Source organism: Salvelinus fontinalis, chromosome 39 (genome assembly GCF_029448725.1).
Source record: "Salvelinus fontinalis isolate EN_2023a chromosome 39, ASM2944872v1, whole genome shotgun sequence".
NCBI classification, from domain to species: domain Eukaryota; kingdom Metazoa; phylum Chordata; class Actinopteri; order Salmoniformes; family Salmonidae; genus Salvelinus; species Salvelinus fontinalis.
This window is the reverse complement of record NC_074703.1, coordinates 8,495,765-8,516,119: the sequence shown is the minus strand read 5'-3', so window position 1 is coordinate 8,516,119 and position 20,355 is coordinate 8,495,765. Positions and strand designations below refer to the sequence as shown.

Genomic DNA, 20,355 nt, shown 5'->3' with positions numbered 1-20,355 from the left:
CCTTCGTTTCACCTAGTGGGCGCGCAAAAACAAACTGAACTGCATATTCACATGCGCATTGCCGTTTGCCGTTAAATGTCACGAGAGCCCAGGTCCGTTGTCACGGTCCACGGACAGAAATAATATTATCGGACCTGTCTTTCCGTTGCATTTTAGTACTGTTTGAACTGTCATCATTACCTTGTAAATAATTGTACATCGATAACCTATTTATCATAGTTTCACAAATGGCATCGGGCTCGCGCCAATCTTGTACGAAAAGGCATGTTTGTTCGCTTGGCTGTTCGACAGAGGCAAATATTTGAAAAGAACAGCCTCTTCCTGCCAAGTATTTTTATTTTATTTTTTTAACCTCTATTTAACTAGGCAAGTCAGTTAAGAACAAATTCTTATTGTCAATGACAGCCTTGGAACAGTGGGTTAACTGCCTTGTTCAGGGGCAGAACGACAGATGTGTACCTTGTCAGCTCGGACTGTTACTGGGACTGTTACTGTGTGTTATTCTATTGGTCATGATGAGGGAACTTGCAATCTTTCGGTTACTAGTCCAATGCTCTAACCACTAGGCTACGCTGCCGCCCCAAGTATGACGGTTTCCTGCCAAGTATGACAGCAGATCTGTGCTGAGGGGTCAACTGGAAAAGTAGGCCTCTGTTATGTCACCTGATTTGACCTTCCGTTGTCAAAAGTAGATAATAACACGACAGTATGCACACACCGCAGTACATGAGGCTGTTACTGTGTGTTATTCTATCATGATGAGGGATTGTTAGCAGACATGGAGAAAAGTACTTGTACTGTTCTAGATGCATACCAAAGCCATTCCCTGTGCTGCCACATGATGGTGTCAGACGCCAAGTACATTACTGTCAATTGTCGTCAAAGTGGAAGTTCAGGCCTAGTTTAAATATAGAAAGGATTTCTCCTTTCATAAAGTAATGAGGAGTGGAGACTTAGTATTCACTTATCCTATCATTACCTCAAGGAAAGGAGGGTGGGTTACTGCATTTTTAGGGGATTTAACAAAGGCGTATGTCTCATCATTGGTAGAATTGTTGTTGTTCAGTTCTGGTCCTAGGGACCCACAAGGTATGCAGGCTTTTGACCGAGCCCAGTGTGTGTGGTCTAAACTCACATCAGAATGAAGTGCACACAGGTAGTCATGTCCAAATGCAATACTCTTTCCGCTGCTTTGAAAGCAAGTGAAACTGAATTAATTAAACTCCTTATAGAATGTTTTTTTAAATATAGCTACCTGGGCACACCCAACCTCTTAATTTCCATAGAAAAACCCCAAGCCCGTAGTTACTGTTGCTAAGGAAAGAAAATCCCTCTTTGTCTAACCTTTAATCAATGATGATGTAATTAGCTCCATTATGTTAAAACCATTGACATTCATTGTTATACTTCATTTTGAGATCATTTACTACTATAAGAATATATTGAAATTGGTTATAACATATGTAATGATCTAATCATATTACCATTAATTAAAGGTTTATTTTGTGCCTTTGCTGAGGAGGGTCCCATGTACCTCAAAACCCCCATCCCACTTTATCACTCTACTCATTGGGTTTGCACCAGGGCCATGTGTGCTGTCAGTTGGATTGTGTGTATGTTGTCAGTGTATATTTTCAGTGGAGCTGTTTGGCTGTGTGTTGTTATTGTGTGTATGTTGTCAGTGTATATTTTCAGTGGAGCTGTGTGTGTGTATGTGTTGTCTGTTGGATTGTGTGTATGTTGTCAGTGTATATTTTCAGTGGAGCTGTGTGTGTGTATGTGTTGTCAGTTTGATTGTGTGTCTGTTTCCAGTGGAGCTGTGTGTGTGTAGGTGTGTTGTCAGTTTGGCTGTGTGTGTTGTTATTCCGTGGCGTTGATGTGTGTTTGGAAAGCCTGAGATTTCCTGTGCCAGACTCAGCAGGATCACTTTCAGGAGCAGTCAGGCAGATAAATGTCAGAGTCCCAGAAAACACCTCCTAGTCCCCCTGGGCAATGCCCCAGAAGTGCCCTCCTCGTGCCTTCACCCCACCTCACACACACACTCTCCAACAACAACCACACACACACACCCCAGACTCCCCTCAGCCCCCCCCTCCCCTTCAGCCCAGACCACCCAATGTTGCTGTCGCATATTCAACTAGACTTTTTCCCCCAGCAGTCATTGTTGCTCCATGGCCCCTATTGTTGAGAAAGAGAGGGGTGAGGTAGAACATTTGCCCTCTCTATTCTTTGGCTAGAGGGTCCACCCACAGAGGGGTGTGGAGATTCCACTGTGGCTTCCTGCTTTCTATTTCTATCCCTTTCTTTTCTGTCTTTCCTGTGTAATCTGTGGGAAATACATGTTTCTAATATGGTCATACATTGGGCAGGAGGTTAGGAAGTGCAGCTCGGTTTCCACCTCATTTTGTGGGCAGTGTGCACATAGCCTGTCTTCTCTTGAGAGCCAGGTCTGCCTACGGTGGCCTTTCTCAATAGCAAGGCTATGCTCACTGAGACTGTACATAGTCAAACTTTCCTTAAATTTGGGTCAGTCACAGTAGTCAGGTATTCTGCCATGTGTACTATCTGTTTAGGGCCAAATAGTATTCTAGTTTGTTCTGTTCTTTTGTTAATTCTTTCCAATGTGTCAAGGAATTATCTTTTTGTTTTCTCATGATTTGGTTGGGTCTAATTGTGTTGCTGTCCTGGGGCTCTGTGGGGTCTGTTTGTGTTTGTGAACAGAGCACCAGGACCAGCTTGCTTAGGGGACTCTTCTCCATGTGCATCTCTCTGTAGATGATGGCTTTGTTATGGAAGGTTTGGTAATCTCTTCCTTTTAGGTGGTTGTAGAATTGAACGGCTCTTTTCTGGATTTTGATAATTAGAGGAATCTGCCTAATTCTGCGCTGTATGCATTATTTGGTGATTTACGTTGTACACAGAATATTTTAACAGAATTCTGCATGCAGAGTCTCAGTTTGGTGTTTGTCCCATTTTGTGAATTCTTGGTTGGTGAGAAGATCTCTCTCTATGCAACATTCTACCTATTTTCCTTTGTCTTTCTGCCTGTCTCTCATCCCCTTTCCTCTCTTTTGGCTTTTCACTCTCTCTGTATCTCTCCCTTCTTCTCTGTACAGACTCCAATCTCTATTTGTCAAATAACTAGATCCCTCTTTCTCCAGTCTATGACAAGTCTGTCACGCCCTGACCTTAGATATCTCTGTTTTTCTATATATTTTGGTTAGGTCAGGGTGTGACTAGGGTGGGTACTCTAGTTTTTGTATGTCATGGGGTTTTTGTATGTCTATGTTGGCCTGATATGGTTCCCAATCAGAGACAGCTGTTTATCGTTGTCTCTGATTGGGGATCATATTTAGGTAGCCATTTTCCTAATTTGTGTTGTGGGATCTTGTCTATGTATTGTTGCCTTAGTGCACATCCACAGCTTCACATTTCGTTTGGTTGTTTGTTGTTTTGTTAGGTGAGTTTCAGTTTATTAAAATGATGTGGAACTCTACTCTCGCTGCGCCTTGGTCTCATCATTATGACGAACGTGACAATGTCCCCTGTCTTGCTCTATCGATCACCTATCATTCATATGGAACAGTCTGTCTAATCCCCCTGGGCTAACAACCTAATGTATTAAACATACACTCATTGATCAGGCAACATCCCACAGGAATAGACTCATTACACTTGCATTCCTGTACTGCCAAAAAACTGGGTGTCATTTGTGTTTCAATCAATTAATCAATCAATTAAATTCTATTTAAATGCCATCCTCAAAATCCAGTGGTTGACTTGGGCAGGAGCTCACCGGAGCTGAGTACCGGCACCTAAATATTCTACTGCTTGAGCTCCTCTTCCTCTTATAGAATATTAGCTCAAACGTATTGTGGAGCTCCCGCACCTAAACATCAACAGCATCCAACATGAATACCGGCACCTATTCCTGTCCAAGTCAAGCACTGTCAAAATCCATGTACTGTAGATGTCATTTCATCCTCAAAAGTGAGCATAATTGCCTGATTTGAGGTTTTCAATATAGAATGTTCGGTGTCCTTCAATGAGTGAATAGTGTATATACCCGTGAGGTATCCCTCTGTATCTTGTCACTCCAATGGAAATCAGTATGGCCACCAAAGTCATCTCTATTGGCCATCTAACAGCATCTACCAGCTATCTGCTACCTGCTACTAGAATGCATTATAACCAGGGTTTAAATAAAAATTTAACATCCACCAGATTTTGGCATTGGCGGGTAAAATGTCCATTTCACTCACATTTGTGAATAAAAAATAGTCAAGTATGATCACATTTATAGTAAAATAAATGTTAATTTTACCTTTATTTAACTAGGCAAGTCAGTTAAGAACAAATTCGTAATTACAATGATGGCTTAACAAAAGGCCTCCTGCGGGGATGGGGGCTGGGATTCAAAATAAAACATAAATAAAATATAAATATAGGACAAAACACACATCACAACGAGACAACACAACACTACATAAAGAGAGACCTAAGACAACAGCATAAGGCAGCAACACATGACAACCCAGCATGGTAGCAACACAACACGACAACAACATGGTAGCAACACAACATAACAACAACATGGTAGCAGCACAAAACATGGTACAAACATTATTGGCCACCGACAACAGCACAACGGGCAAGAAGGCAGAGACAACAATATATCACACAAAGCAGCCACAACTGTCAGTAAGTGTCTATGATTGAGTCTTTGAATGAAGAGATTGAGATAAAACTGTCCAGTTTGAGTGTTTGTTGCAGCTCGTTCCAGTCGCTAGCTGCAGCGAACTGAAAAGAGGAGCGACCCAGGGATGTTTGTGCTTTGGGACCTTTAACAGAACGTGACTGGCAGAACGGGTGTTGTATGTGGAGGAAGAGGGCTGCAATAGATATCTCAGACGGGGGAAGTGAGGCCTAACAGGGTTTTATAAATGAGCAAATGCTGCTGTCAAAGTATTTCTGCCGTTTTGTTTCGTGGCTGGTCAATTACTTGCACAAAGTCAAAGAACTACGACTCCTATGTAGCGCTGCAACACTGCCTGGCTGTGCGCACGTGAAGAGCTGAGTGACATTCATTTTTAGAAGCGCTGCGCACATGCATAAAAATTGGTCTAATTTATTTGAAACGAAAGTGTACTGAAGTGAGACTTTGTTGTTGTGTTTCTCGGCTATTTACAATGTTTTGTTCACAAGTTAGGTTGTTTTTCTATGTTTGAGTTTTAAATGCTAGGGAAGAGAAGACCACGCTTCTACTAGTCAGCCTGAAACTCACAGCCACAAACATGACTCTAGTCGCGCTGCCACAGTAACCTCCCGACCTTAAAGGCGGTAGGTGAAATGTTTTGTCTCATCTGTGATATTTTGGTTAAAAGACTCAGGTCACAAAACATGTAATTAAACATTATAAACTGGGTGGTTCAAGCTCTGAATGCTGATTGGCTGAAGCCGTAGTGTGTCCAGGCACTCTGTGTTGTGTCGTGAGCAGGAACAGCTCTTAGCCAATGGTATATTGGCCATATGCCACATCCCCTCAGGCCTTATTGTTTAAATATACCACATTAGTTACTTCTTACTAGTAATACATTTATTGTTTTAGAAACATTACAAAGCATGTTTGTCATTTTTTTGGTGTGTTTTGGTGTAATTATTGCACCCCAAAAATATTTTGTCTGGTACTTGCCACAGTGGCTAGTGGACCAAAAAGTTTATTTGAAGCCCTGATTATAACACATACGTATACACACAATTAAGCGTATACCAGTACACACACTCTCACATACACGTGCACACAGTACATTACAACATACATGTCTCTCTCTCTCCCCATCTTCCCCATCTTTCTGTATGTTATCTCTCTCTCCCTCTCTGTATGTTATCTCTATCTCTCTCCCCTTCTCTCCCTCTCTGTGTGTTATCTCTATCTCTCTCCACATATCTCTCTATGTTATCTCTATCTCTCTCCCTCTCTGTATGTTATCTCTCTCCCCATTTCTCTCTCCCTCTCTGTATGTTATCTCTCTCCCCATTTCTCTCTCCCTCTCTGTATGTTATCTCTATCTCTCTCCCCTTCTCTCCCTCTCTGTATGTTATCTCTATCTCTCTCCACATCTCTCTCTCCCTCTCTGTATGTTATCTCTATCTCTCTCCCCATCTCTCTCTCCCTCTGTATGTTATCTCTATCTCTCTCCCCATCTCTCTCTCCCTCTCTGTATGTTATCTCTATCTCTCTCACCATCTCTCTCTCTCCCTCTCTGTATGTTATCTCTCTCTCCCCATCTCTCCCTCCCTCTCTATGTTCTCTCTCTCCCCATCTCTGTATGTTATCTCTATATCTCTCCCCATCTCTCTCTTCTCTGTATGTTATCTCTATCTCTCTCCCCATCTCTCTCTTCTCGGTATGTTATCTCTATCTCTCTCCCCATCTCCCTCTTCCTCTCTGTATGGTATCTATATCTCTCTCCCCATCTCTCTCTTCCCCTCTGTATATTATCTCTCTCTCCCATCTCTCTCTTCCTCTGTATGTTATCTCTATCTCTCTTCTTCTCTCCATGTTATCTCCATCTCCCCATCTCTCTCTTCCTCTGTATGTTATCTCTCTCCCCATCTCTCTCTTCCTCTGTATGTTATCTCTCTCCCCATCTCTCTCTTCCTCTGTATGTTATATCTCTCTCCCCATCTCTCTCTCTCACACACACACACACACACACACACACACACACACACACACACACACACACACACACACACACACACACACACACACACACACACACACACACACACACACACACACACACACACACACACACACACACACACACACACACACACCTTACCCTTCTAGACCACAACAACAACAGAATGATAACATAAAAACAGACCTACTTCAACAGCATCATAACACTACTGAAATAGTTCCATTACAAAAGCGTATGTTATCCTGTGTTGTAAGAAAAGGAACAGGGGGAAGGGGCAGTGGAACTATAGTGGAGCTATAGATGGCACAGCTAATATGGACTGTTCGACTCCATTGTTTCCTTCAAACAAAGCAACTTTATGAACCTCACAGGCTGCCATTGTTTTATAGTGTCCGGATGCAAGGAGCCTAGGGACGGGTCGGAGAGAGAGTGAACACACACACTGCCTATTCTCTGGGGAAAACGCCTGTCTACCTCCTCTGTTCTAAAGACACCAGTCATTGTCGGGCAGTAGAATCCCCCCGACACGCACAACAACTCCATCAGATGCCAATCACAAGAACATACCAAGGGGACTTCCATATCTCAGCAAAGGTTATTGTGTGTCAATGGGTTATGTTGTTGTCTTCAGAAAGTGTTAAAGGAATTTAATTCCTATGTGTTTATCAACCAATTCAATTAAAACACTCTGCCCATACATAAGAATTTATAAGATACTTATCAGCATAAAATGGACAGAAACCAGTCTCAAAATCAATCAATCAATAGCGTTTATTCTCGAGAGTACTGATCATAGTACAATTTACATCAGGTTATATAATAAAGATGATGTCATAGGTTTTAATGTCCATCCTCCTCTCGGATACAATGGCAGTACAGTTAGCGTTCTCATTACTGTCTGCCACCTGTTAAACTATCTGCAACCAACCCAAGGTCTTTCCCCTCCCTGGGTAGACACATCATTCTAGCCTGTCTGAAGATAAACCCATTATTTCTAACAAGGAACACATTACATTCAGCATTATGATTATAATAAGATTCATTCATACAGTAACATAGTAGTATTCTGTAGCGTTCTCATTCTGTTTAAATCTAAGTCAAATGTATACATATTTTAGTCATTATTCACAAAAATCCCATAACAGAAAGTCAGTGCCTTGGTCAACTGTTCAATACATCTTCATACTGTACATACTGTAGATGTGTGTTGGGATTGGATTATGATCGTTGTTAGAGCCATGGTGTAGGCCTAAACACACACACACACACACACACACACACACACACACACACACACACACACACAGGCAGATCAATGCTTGTTTGACTAGATCGCTCTAGACAGAACCTGAAATTTCCAACGCAGACTACTACGGCCTCATGGGAAATATTACATTTTCACCTCACCAGGGCCCGCAGGCTGGGAGCCCATTGCTGAGCCCCTGGTTACCATTAACATGTTCTGCACAGGAGGTCTACATAACAGCTGTGTGATGTTTAAAATCAAGCCCCTTTGAAGCTGCTTGTACTACTTAGGATTTGTATTGCGGCACTATCAGAAAGGAGAGTTTGGGGGAGGCAGACTCGTATTATGTTGTTACGAATATTAGATATGAATTAATGAAGAGAGCTTTTTTTTCTTCTTTTATTTCACCTTTATTGAACCTGGTAAGCTAGTTGAGAACAAGTTCTCAATTACAATTGCGACCTGGCCAAGACAAAGCAAAGCAGTGTGACACAAACAACAACAGAGTTACTCATGGAATAAACAAACATACAGTCAATAACACAATAGAAAAAAAGAAAGTCTATATACAGTGTGTGCTAATAGCGTGAGGAGGAAAGGCAATAAATAGGCCATAGTAGCGAAATAATTACAATTTAGTAGATTAACACTGGAGTGATAAATGAGCAGATGATGGTGTGTAAGTAGTGATACTGGTGTGCAAAAGAGCAGAAAAGTAAATAAAAACAATATGGGGATGAGTTAGGTAGATTGGGTGGGCTATTTATAGATGAACTATGTACAGCTACAGCGATCGGTTAGCTGCTCAGATAGCTGATGTTTAAAGTTAATGAGGGAAATATAAGTCTCTAGCTTCAGCGATTTTTGCAATTCGTTCCATTCACTGGTAGCAGAGAACTGGAAGGAAAGGCGGCCAAAGGAGGTGTTGGCTTTGGGGACAACCAGTGAGATATACCTGCTGGAGCGCGTGCTACGGGTGGGTGTTGTTATCGTGACCAGAGAGCTGAGATAAGGCGGAGCTTTACCTAGCATAGACTTATAGATGACCTGGAGCCAGTGGGTCTGGCGACGAATATGTAGCGAGGGTCAGCCGACTAGAGCATACAGGTCACAGTTATACCTAGACATGAAAGCTCATACCACAATAGACAGCAACATCAAAGATGTCCGCACCCTCACAGACATTCAGTGGTGGGTGGGCTGGCGGCCATGTTGGATATACCATTTGGAATGCTCAATTCATTTGATGTTCATCAGTAGTGCGTTCAACAAGGCATAGGTCTGTGGAACGTTAGCTAACGTTAACATTCTGGATTGTTCAATCAAACTGTTCAACAGTAGCGACTAGAACTAGCTAATAAAAGCTGAAACAGTTCATGTTGAACAATTACCTGTAATGTTTTGTATGGCACAACAGATTAGCCTGAACTAGTGAACACAATTAATGTGTCGTACTATTCAACTTCAAGGGTTATTATTCAACAATACAAATCAGCATAGCCATTTTTTAGGAGACCTCAAAGCCGCTACCATAACTGGAATAGAACTAGCACCTCATATCACGCCAGGGCAAAGGTCAAGTGGTAAGAATAGAAAGGTGGCTCAAGGTCAAATCCGTTAGAGACAATAATATGTCAAAAGGGACCGAACCGGGAAGGAATTCATCATGGAGGAGACCTGGCTGTTCAGGAAATTATGCTTCATTGGGCTGTGAACCTCTGATTGTTTCTATATTTAGTAAATTCCTGAGGATCTACAGACGGGAGAGAAACAATCATCTGGGGAATGTTGGGCTTCACAATGACATTTCTGAATGGACATCTTAGATCTCAGATTGGCATCAAAGATAAGTCGGCCAGAGTTTGAGAAATGGACATTTCTGAATCATGTCCAAGGTGAACTTCACAGACCTGGAGGCATGACATAATGTGAGGGTTTAGTGTGGTGTGTGTGTGTGTGTGTGTGTGTGTTTGAAACTGGATAGCAGACCAAAAGTCCCTGCAAGGATAGTAAAACAAGTAAACAAGGGCATCTGGAAAAAAGCTTGTCCAGAGAAGACAAGGTGAGCGCTACCATCAGTCCTGTGTTATGCCAACAGTAAAGCATCCTGAGACCATTCATGTGTGGGGTTGCTTCTCAGCCTAAGAACACAGCCATGAATAAAGAATGGTACCAACACATCCTCCGAGAGCAACTTCTCCCAACCATCCAGGAACAGTTTGGTGACAAACAATGCCTTTTCCAGCATGATGGAGCACCTTGCCATAAGGCAAAAAGTGATAACTAAGTGGCTCCGGGAACAAAACATCAATATTTTGGGTCCATGGCCAGGAAACTCCCCAGACCTTAATCCCATTGAGAACTTGTGGTCAATCCTCAAGAGGCGGGTGGACAAACAAAAACCCACAAATTCTGACAAACTCCAAGCATTGATTATGCAAGAATGGGCTGGCATCAGTCAAGATGTGGCCCAGAAGTTAATTAACAGCATGCCAGGGCGGATTGCAGAGGTCTTGAAAAAGAAGGGTCAACACTGTAAATATTGACTCTTTGCATCAACTTCATGTAATTGTCAATAAAAGCCTTTGACACGTATGAAATGCTTGGAATTATACTTCAGTATTCCATAGTAACATCTGACAAAAATATCTAAAGACACTGAAGCAGCAAACTTTGTGGAAATTAATATTTGTGTCATTCTCAAAACTTTTGGCCACGACTGTACACTGTCAAAGTGTGTGTGCATGTACATTATCTTGCTAATACATTTGTGTCTGTTGTGTGGAATTGAGTGTACTAGACATTCTTGCTCGTCTAACTATATAGTGGCCAGTGTCCACACTGTAGAGAGACTCTCCTAATGAACAATTTGCTCAGTGAGGTGTGACCACAGGCATTGTCACAGAGCTTCACACTGGACTACTTATGCAGGGGGTTAGGGGCAGAAAGAGAGACGGGAGGGAGAGAAAGAGGGAGGGAGAAGAGAGGCTGACAGAGAGGAGAGTGAGCAAGAAGAGAGAGAATGAGAGAGAGGGAGCCAACAAGAGTACGAGAGAGAATAGAAGAGAGAGAATAGGAGGGAGCGAGAGAGTGAGATAGAGTGAGTGCCTGGAACACACATCCACACACATTCACACACACAGGGAGACGGTCCTCTGCTGCAGCTCCCTGCTGGATTTAGTGGATTCACAATCTCTTCCCTTTCACGTGTGGTGGGTGAGTGGCTCTTTTTCATTCTGAACACTTTCGATGGTGTGTGTGTGTGCTTGTGTGTGTAGTTTATGATCCTCATGTATAGAGAAAAGGGGTAAAGAGCTGTTAGAGATTGACACACACACCGTCACCGAGACAACACACTCTTCCTCTACAGCCTTTATAGGTAGACTCTCTTACTCTTACAGAAAAACACCATTTCTACAAGCTCACATTTGGGGGTGTGGATTCAGCTGCTCAATCTCTCCAGATGACACGACACACACTCATCTATTACAGCCTTAATAGGTAGACACACACACCTGTGTAGACAAGCAATCCCAGGCATACATTAACACACACACACACACGGAGGCAGCAGCTGAGGCTGTTGACTAGCATCAGGAGGAGGGATGGAATCATTCTGGGCTAAATCTGCAGCACAGCCATGGTCAGCAGTGTGTGTGCCTGTGTTACTGTATGCCTGGGATTGCTTGTCCACATAGGTGTGTGTGTGTGTACATTCTGATGAATATATGAACGTGTATGTGTACTGTAGAAATTCATGGCGTTCATGTCATCATGTGAGCCAGTGAATACTATAGGCACGTGTATTGGAGTCTATACAAACATCCTCCACCTCTATAGCATGACAGTGTGTGTGTGTGTGTGTGTGTGTGTGTGTGTGTGTGTGTGTGTGTGTGTGTGTGTGTGTGTGTGTGTGTGTGTGTGTGTGTGTGTGTGTGTGTGTGTGTGTGTGTGTGTGTGTGTGTGTGTGTGTGTGTGTAAAAGGATCAGCGGTAGCAGCACTTTGGTAAAAGCAGCAGAGCAGACCACTAAAGCCCGTCACATCACGGGATTAGCAAGACGTCTTTTGCTACGGTCGTCACCATGGCAAAGCTAGTCAGTGGAACGCTGGTGTCTGAGTGGGTGACGCTTGTCATAGGCAGGTTCGTCACATTCATTGACTCAAAGGCTAAAACTAACGTTGGTGTGATGTTCTAATAACTAGGTATTCACAGGCAGGTAGGCTATAGTTCATTCTGTCAGTAGTAAGGCCAGGGGGGAAATGGGATACCAGAGAAAGGCTGGATGAACATAGGATCTATGATCAAGCAGGTTGAATGGTTGAATACGTCATGGGGGAACAGTATTCAGATTAGGTGAATACCTGAGATGTAATATAACTCTTTGGGGAGTATAAACAGCTTCTGTTCTTACTTAGATACTAATGTTAATCGAGCAAATTTCAGTCATGATCCGAGATGAACCTAATTACATTTGATAGACCACAGATGGCAAGATGTTTAGTTGTTCATTTTAGTGTGACACCTGATCAGATTGAAGTACCACTGGATGAAATAGGAAAAGGGGGGTGTTGTCTCCTCTAGCTGCCATGACTCTGACTCCTCTGGACCTGAGCAGTCGTGTTTCAGACCTGTTGGATCCTAGCCTGGACAACCATCCAGGAACACAGGAGTGGTCACAGTCAATAACCACTGGGGACTATTGACCGTGACTGCCCGGCAATGCCAAATCCATTCTCTGACATACTGCATCTGCAGGCTGGGGTCAACTCCACCTCAACTCAATTCAACTGACCCTGTAGAAATAGGAGAGTTTACCATTATTTTCAATTAAGATTTTATCTGACTAATGGATTGGATTTGAAGTTGGAATGAAATTACCTCAATTTGGACTATGAAGCATTCAAGCTTCAATGACATACAACACCAGGTATTTTCCTAAAATGACAGCCAAACATTGGTTAGCTTGGTTTCAGAAAGATAAGCAGTGATGTGGAAAATTAGATGGTTGTAGATCCTCAATCTGAGTCAACAACATCCGGGCTGCCAGACTTTAGTATGGACCTCCTTGTTTTACGTCAACAACATCCGGGCTGCCAGACTTTAGTATGGACCCCCTTGTTTTACGTCAACAACATCCGGGCTGCTAGACTTTAGTATTGACCCCCTTGTTTTACGTCAACAACATCCGGGCTGCCAGACTTTAGTATGGACCCCCTTGTTTTACGTCAACAACATCCGGGCTGCTAGACTTTAGTATGGACCCCCTTGTTTTACGTCAACAACATCCGGGCTGCCAGACTTTAGTATGGACCCCCTTGTTTTACGTCAACAACATCCGGGCTGCCAGACTTTAGTATGGACCCCCTTGTTTTACGTCAACAACATCCGGGCTGCCAGACTTTAGTATGGACCCCCTTGTTTTACGTCAACAACATCCGGGCTGCTAGACTTTAGTATGGACCCCCTTGTTTTACGTCAACAACATCCGGGCTTCCAGACTTTAGTATGGACCCCCTTGTTTTACGTCAACAACATCCGGGCTGCCAGGCTTTAGTATTGACCCCCTTGTTTTACATCAACAACATCCGGGCTGCCAGACTTTAGTATGGACCCCCTTGTTTTACGTCAACAACATCCGGGCTGCCAGGCTTTAGTATTGACCCCCTTGTTTTACGTCAACAACATCCGGGCTGCTAGACTTTAGTATGGACCCCCTTGTTTTACGTCAACAACATCCGGGCTGCCAGGCTTTAGTATTGACCCCCTTGTTTTACATCAACAACATCCGGGCTTCCAGACTTTAGTATGGACCCCCTTGTTTTACGTCAACAACATCCGGGCTGCTAGACTTTAGTATGGACCCCCTTGTTTTACGTCAACAACATCCGGGCTGCCAGGCTTTAGTATGGAACCCCTTGTTTTACGTCAACAACATCCGGGCAGCCAGACTTTAGTATGGACCCCCTTGTTTTACGTCAACAACATCCGGGCTGCCAGACTTTAGTATGGAACCCCTTGTTTTACGTCAACAACATCCGGGCAGCCAGACTTTAGTATGGACCCCCTTGTTTTACGTCAACAACATCCGGGCTGCCAGGCTTTAGTATTGACCCCCTTGTTTTACGTCAACAACATCCGGGCTGCCAGACTTTAGTATGGACCTCCTTGTTTTACGTCAACAACATCCGGGCTGCCAGACTTTAGTATGGACCCCCTTGTTTTACGTCAACAACATCCGGGCTGCCAGACTTTAGTATGGACCCCTTGTTTTACGTCAACAACATCCGGCCTGCCAGACTTTAGTATGGACCTCCTTGTTTTACGTCAACAACATCCGGGCTGCTAGACTTTAGTATGGACCCCCTTGTTTTACGTCAACAACATCCGGGCTGCCAGACTTTAGTATGGACCCCCTTGTTTTACGTCAACAACATCCGGGCTGCCAGACTTTAGTATGGACCCCCTTGTTTTACGTCAACAACATCCGGGCTTCCAGACTTTAGTATGGACCCCCTTGTTTTACGTCAACAACATCCGGGCTGCCAGGCTTTAGTATTGACCCCCTTGTTTTACGTCAACAACATCCGGGCTGCTAGACTTTAGTATGGAACCCCTTGTTTTACGTCAACAACATCCGGGTTGCCAGGCTTTAGTATTGACCCCCTTGTTTTACGTCAACAACATCCAGGCTGCTAGACTTTAGTATGGCCCTCCTTGTTTTACGTCAACAACATCCGGGCTGCTAGACTTTAGTATGGACCCCCTTGTTTTACGTCAACAACATCCGGGCTGCCAGGCTTTAGTATGGAACCCCTTGTTTTACGTCAACAACATCCGGGCAGCCAGACTTTAGTATGGACCCCCTTGTTTTACGTCAACAACATCCGGGCTGCCAGGCTTTAGTATTGACCCCCTTGTTTTACGTCAACAACATCCGGGCTGCCAGACTTTAGTATGGACCTCCTTGTTTTACGTCAACAACATCCGGGCTGCCAGACTTTAGTATGGACCCCCTTGTTTTACGTCAACAACATCCGGGCTGCCAGACTTTAGTATGGAACCCCTTGTTTTACGTCAACAACATCCGGGCTGCCAGACTTTAGTATGGACCCCCTTGTTTTACGTCAACAACATCCGGGTTGCCAGGCTTTAGTATTGACCCCCTTGTTTTACGTCAACAACATCCGGGCTGCTAGACTTTAGTATGGACCCCCTTGTTTTACGTCAACAACATCCGGGCTGCCAGACTTTAGTATGGACCCCCTTGTTTTTACGTCAACAACATCCGGGCTGCCAGACTTTAGTATGGACCCCTTGTTTTACGTCAACAACATCCGGGCTGCCAGACTTTAGTATGGAACCCCTTGTTTTACGTCAACAACATCCGGGCTGCTAGACTTTAGTATGGACCCCTTGTTTTACGTCAACAACATCCGGGCTGCCAGACTTTAGTATGGCCCTCCTTGTTTTACGTCAACAACATCCGGGCTGCTAGACTTTAGTATGGACCCCCTTGTTTTACGTCAACAACATCCGGGCTGCCAGACTTTAGTATGGACCCCCTTGTTTTACGTCAACAACATCCGGGCTGCCAGACTTTAGTATGGACCCCCTTGTTTTACGTCAACAACATCCGGGTTGCCAGGCTTTAGTATTGACCCCCTTGTTTTACGTCAACAACATCCGGGCAGCCAGACTTTAGTATGGACCCCCTTGTTTTACGTCAACAACATCCGGGCTGCCAGGCTTTAGTATTGACCCCCTTGTTTTACGTCAACAACATCCGGGCTGCCAGACTTTAGTATGGACCTCCTTGTTTTACGTCAACAACATCCGGGCTGCCAGACTTTAGTATGGACCCCCTTGTTTTACGTCAACAACATCCGGGCTGCCAGACTTTAGTATGGAACCCCTTGTTTTACGTCAACAACATCCGGGCTGCCAGACTTTAGTATGGACCCCCTTGTTTTACGTCAACAACATCCGGGTTGCCAGGCTTTAGTATTGACCCCCTTGTTTTACGTCAACAACATCCGGGCTGCTAGACTTTAGTATGGACCCCCTTGTTTTACGTCAACAACATCCGGGCTGCTAGACTTTAGTATGGACCCCCTTGTTTTACGTCAACAACATCCGGGCTGCCAGACTTTAGTATGAAACCCCTTGTTTTACGTCAACAACATCCGGGCTGCCAGACTTTAGTATGAAACCCCTTGTTTTACGTCAACAACATCCGGGCTGCCAGACTTTAGTATGGAACCCCTTGTTTTACGTCAACAACATCCGGGCTGCCAGACTTTAGTATGGACCCCCTTGTTTTACGTCAACAACATCTGGGCTGCCAGACTTTAGTATGGACCTCCTTGTTTTACGTCAACAACATCCGGGCAGCCAGACTTTAGTATGGAACCCCTTGTTTTACGTCAACAACATCCGGGCTGCCAGACTTTAGTATGGACCCCCTTGTTTTACGTCAACAACATCCGGGCTGCCAGACTTTAGTATGGACCCCCTTGTTTTACGTCAACAACATCCGGGCTGCCAGACTTTAGTATGGACCTCCTTGTTTTACGTCAACAACATCCAGGCTGCTAGACTTTAGTATGGACCTCCTTGTTTTACGTCAACAACATCCGGGCAGCCAGACTTTAGTATGGAACTCCTTGTTTTACGTCAACTACATCCAGGCTGCTAGACTTTAGTATGGACCCCTTGTTTTACGTCAACAACATCCGGGCTGCTAGACTTTAGTATGGACCCCTTGTTTTACGTCAACAACATCCGGGCTGCTAGACTTTAGTATGGACCCCCTTGTTTTACGTCAACAACATCCGGGCTGCCAGGCTTTAGTATGGAACCCCTTGTTTTACGTCAACAACATCCGGGCAGCCAGACTTTAGTATGGACCCCCTTGTTTTACGTCAACAACATCCGGGCTGCCAGGCTTTAGTATGGACCCCCTTGTTTTACATCTAGATCATTATCTCAGTAACAATGTAAAACATGGTCCTGAAGAAGCCATTTCATACTTGGATACAATCATTGATTGAACTGATCAGGGCAAACGTGAAATGTTTTGTTTTGAAATAGTCTAGCTTTTAGAATAATATATTTGATCATTATGAAATACTTATACAATAAATGAAGTGTACTAGTATGCAAATATTAGACAGATACTGTACTGTGAAATACTGAGGAAAAATCGTAATATTCAGTCAAATGTAGGATAAAATTCTGGATAATAATGTCTCATTATTTCTCAACAATCGCCAGGAAGGAAAGCAGGAGTATTACCCATAGGGACGCTTCTCCAGACACAGATCAAGCCTAGTCTGGGATCAAAAAGGATTCGCAATGGAGATTCTCCACGGAAAGCACTTTTTAGTCCAAGACTAGTCTTAATCTTAATACTTTCAGATAATAATGTTTCTACCTTCAAATGAAGTGTCGGCCACCTACATGACTGAATAAATCTGTACCAGCTAAAGATGACGTGGACAGTTTGATTCAGTCTGTTTTATTGACATTCCTGTCCAGACCCAAGGCCAGTGAAATGAGCTAGATAGGATGAAGCCATAGAGACTGGGGTGTCAGGGCTTCGTTAATATAGCCCTCCTCACTCTCCAACTCGCTCACTCTGAATTATTTCTGAAGGCACTGTACAAACACACACTTTAGCAAATCTGAGACGTGCACAAACATCAGTCCATTACCAAGGAGTGTGAAACATCAATCCCTGTGCCTTCATGAGACTATGGTCAACCTGTTAAACATAAGTGGTGTCGCCCAGAGTCAAGTCATCTCCATTTGGGAATCCTCTCAAATCCAGCAGAAATCCATTTAAACCCTACAGGGAGGACAAGAGTCCACACCTCTAATTCACTGGACACCCTTCAGCCCTTCTCTCTCTCTCTCTCTCTCTCATAAACCTAACCAATATTCTTAATTTAAAATCACTTCATTAGTGTTAAAAGGCTGTTGAAGGACCGGTCTCCAATCAGATATCCATCTCTATCCTCTCAGTACCACAGCGGTCACACAGCAGACCACTAAAGCCGGAGAAGTCCAACATAAGTCCTGGAGATGAATGTAAATGACAGAATAATGCTGATAATCCTCATGGGGAATAGTGTGTTTGAGGATGTGATGTGATTGGCATGGTGATGGGTGGTGGTTAAGAGAGTGGGTGAGGGTACACGCACACGTATGGAAGTGCACGCCTCACACATACACGCACGAACACACACATACATACACAAAAGGAGAGATTTAGCAATAGACTGAGTGAAGCATTAGAGAGAATAGAAAGGAAGTAGTAGACTATCATGAAGTCATAATGCAACATGTCTCTCTCTCTCTATATATATCTCCTCTCCTTCCACTATCTATATTTCACCCTCTCTCGCGCTCTCCGTCTATATCCCCCTGTCGTGACGTGACTTCCAACCCTCTCTCTCCTTCTCTCTTTCCATCTATATCCCCCTGTTGTGACGTGACTTCCAACCCTCTCTCTCCTTCTCTCTTTCCATCTATATCCCCCTGTCGTGACGTGACTTCCAACCCTCTCTCTCCTTCTCTCTTTCCATCTATATCCCCCTGTCGTGACGTGACTTCCAACCCTCTCTCTCCTTCTCTCACTCTCTCTCTCTCTGCTCCATTGAGCACAGTGCAGTGGGACAGGACCTGTCTTTGTCAGGTGCTGTGGAACAAAACACCAGTGAAGAAAGAGAAGGCTTGTAAATTTTCCCACAGACACGTTTATCTTATTTTATTACTCTCTCTCATTCTCTCTTTCCACTTGTTCTGCTGCATGTCAGGAAAGATAGAGGGCTCCCTAACAGACCCCCTGTTATCTGAAAGTGGGCTGTCTATCTTCCTATATGGGCTTATTAGGGATGTACCATGTGGGTTAAGGGGGGGGGGGGTATATTTAACTCTGCTCTCTATGAAAGGCATAGACACTAATTAGTCAGGTAATCTTCTGACTGAAACAGAGAGCTGGCATGCCTGTGTAATTGATAGTGAGGGAAGTGAAATTTGAGAATGTTAGCCAAGTTAAATTATGCATAATCCCCCTTGTGTAAATAATTGATCAATATGTGTCAAATTGAACAAAACCCCAATCAGTGTTTTTCTCAAGCTTAATAGCTAATTGGAATGGTTTATTTAGCGTGAAACTAAAAGGCAATGTGTTTCTTCTGTCACAACAAATATCTACATTTTCTACAAAGACAGCAATAAGTACCATTTATTTGCCTTTCTGTAACACACCAAGAATTTACTAACTCTGGCAAAAGGTTTTAACGTATTGGGGGCTTTGGTGTGTGTGTGTGTGTGTGTGTGTGTGTGTGTGTGTGTGTGTGTGTGTGCGTGCGTGTGTGCGTGCGTGCGTGCGTGCGTGCGTGCGTGCGTGCGTGCGTGCGTGCGTGCGTGCGTGCGTGCGTGCGTGTCATGACTATGTATGTGGGTGGACGTGGGTGGGTCTCTAAGTACAACCATTCCTCAATGTAAATGTATTTCAAGCATATACACAGAAGGCAGTAACGTGTGGGCAGTTGTATGTTTCTGAGTGTGCCCCTCAGCACCACTACTCATGCCTCAGTATCCAGCCAACTACCCCAGGCAGGCTCAGAGAGGTAGTGAGGCCCACTAAGGTCAAGACTACATGGGGCACAGAGACAAGGTCAAGTCCCTGAATGTCCTGCAGAGAGATCAGGCCTAGGATAGTGCTATTAAAAGGTGATTGATCTGTTTGTGTTATGAGCTACACTTGAGAGAGAGAGAGATGTAGCATAGGACAGAGTAACAGAGAGAGAGAGAGAGAGAGAGATGTAGCATAGGACAGAGTAACAGAGAGAGAGAGATGTAGCATAGGACAGAGTAACAGAGAGAGAGAGATGTAGCATAGGACAGAGTAACAGAGAGAGAGAGAGAGATGTAGCATAGGACAGAGTAACAGAGAGAGAGAGAGATGTAGCATAGGACAGAGTAACAGAGAGAGAGAGAGAGATGTAGCATAAGACAGAGTAACAGAGAGAGAGAGATGTAGCATAGGACAGAGTCACAGAGAGAGAGAGATGTAGCATGGGACAGAGTAACAGAGAGAGAGAGATGTAGCATAGGACAGAGTAACAGAGAGAGAGAGATGTAGCATGGGACAGAGTAACAGAGAGAGAGCGAGATGTAGCATAGGACAGAGTAACAGAGAGAGATGTAGCATAGGACAGAGTCACAGAGAGAGAGAGATGTAGCATAGGACAGAGTAACAGAGAGAGAGCGAGATGTAGCATAGGACAGAGTAACAGAGAGAGAGCGAGATGTAGCATAGGACAGAGTAACAGAGAGAGAGAGATGTAGCATAGGACAGAGTAACAGAGAGAGATGTAGCATAGGACAG

At 44.0% G+C, this 20,355-nt stretch overlaps 1 protein-coding gene across 2 annotated transcripts in view; it reads left to right on the top strand.

Moving 5' to 3' along the window:
- The first annotated feature begins 10,961 nt into the window (after positions 1 to 10,961).
- The window catches only part of LOC129838841 (proline-rich transmembrane protein 4-like), a 49,148-nt gene continuing 39,754 nt past the window's right edge, over positions 10,962 to 20,355 (top strand). Inside the window, exon 1 of one of the 2 annotated variants that reach the window (XM_055906060.1) lies at positions 10,962 to 11,168. The gene's annotated coding sequence lies outside the window, so the exon portion shown is untranslated. Of the gene's footprint in view, positions 11,173 to 20,355 lie in introns of both variants that reach the window. The other variant, XM_055906059.1, reaches the window with a different exon arrangement.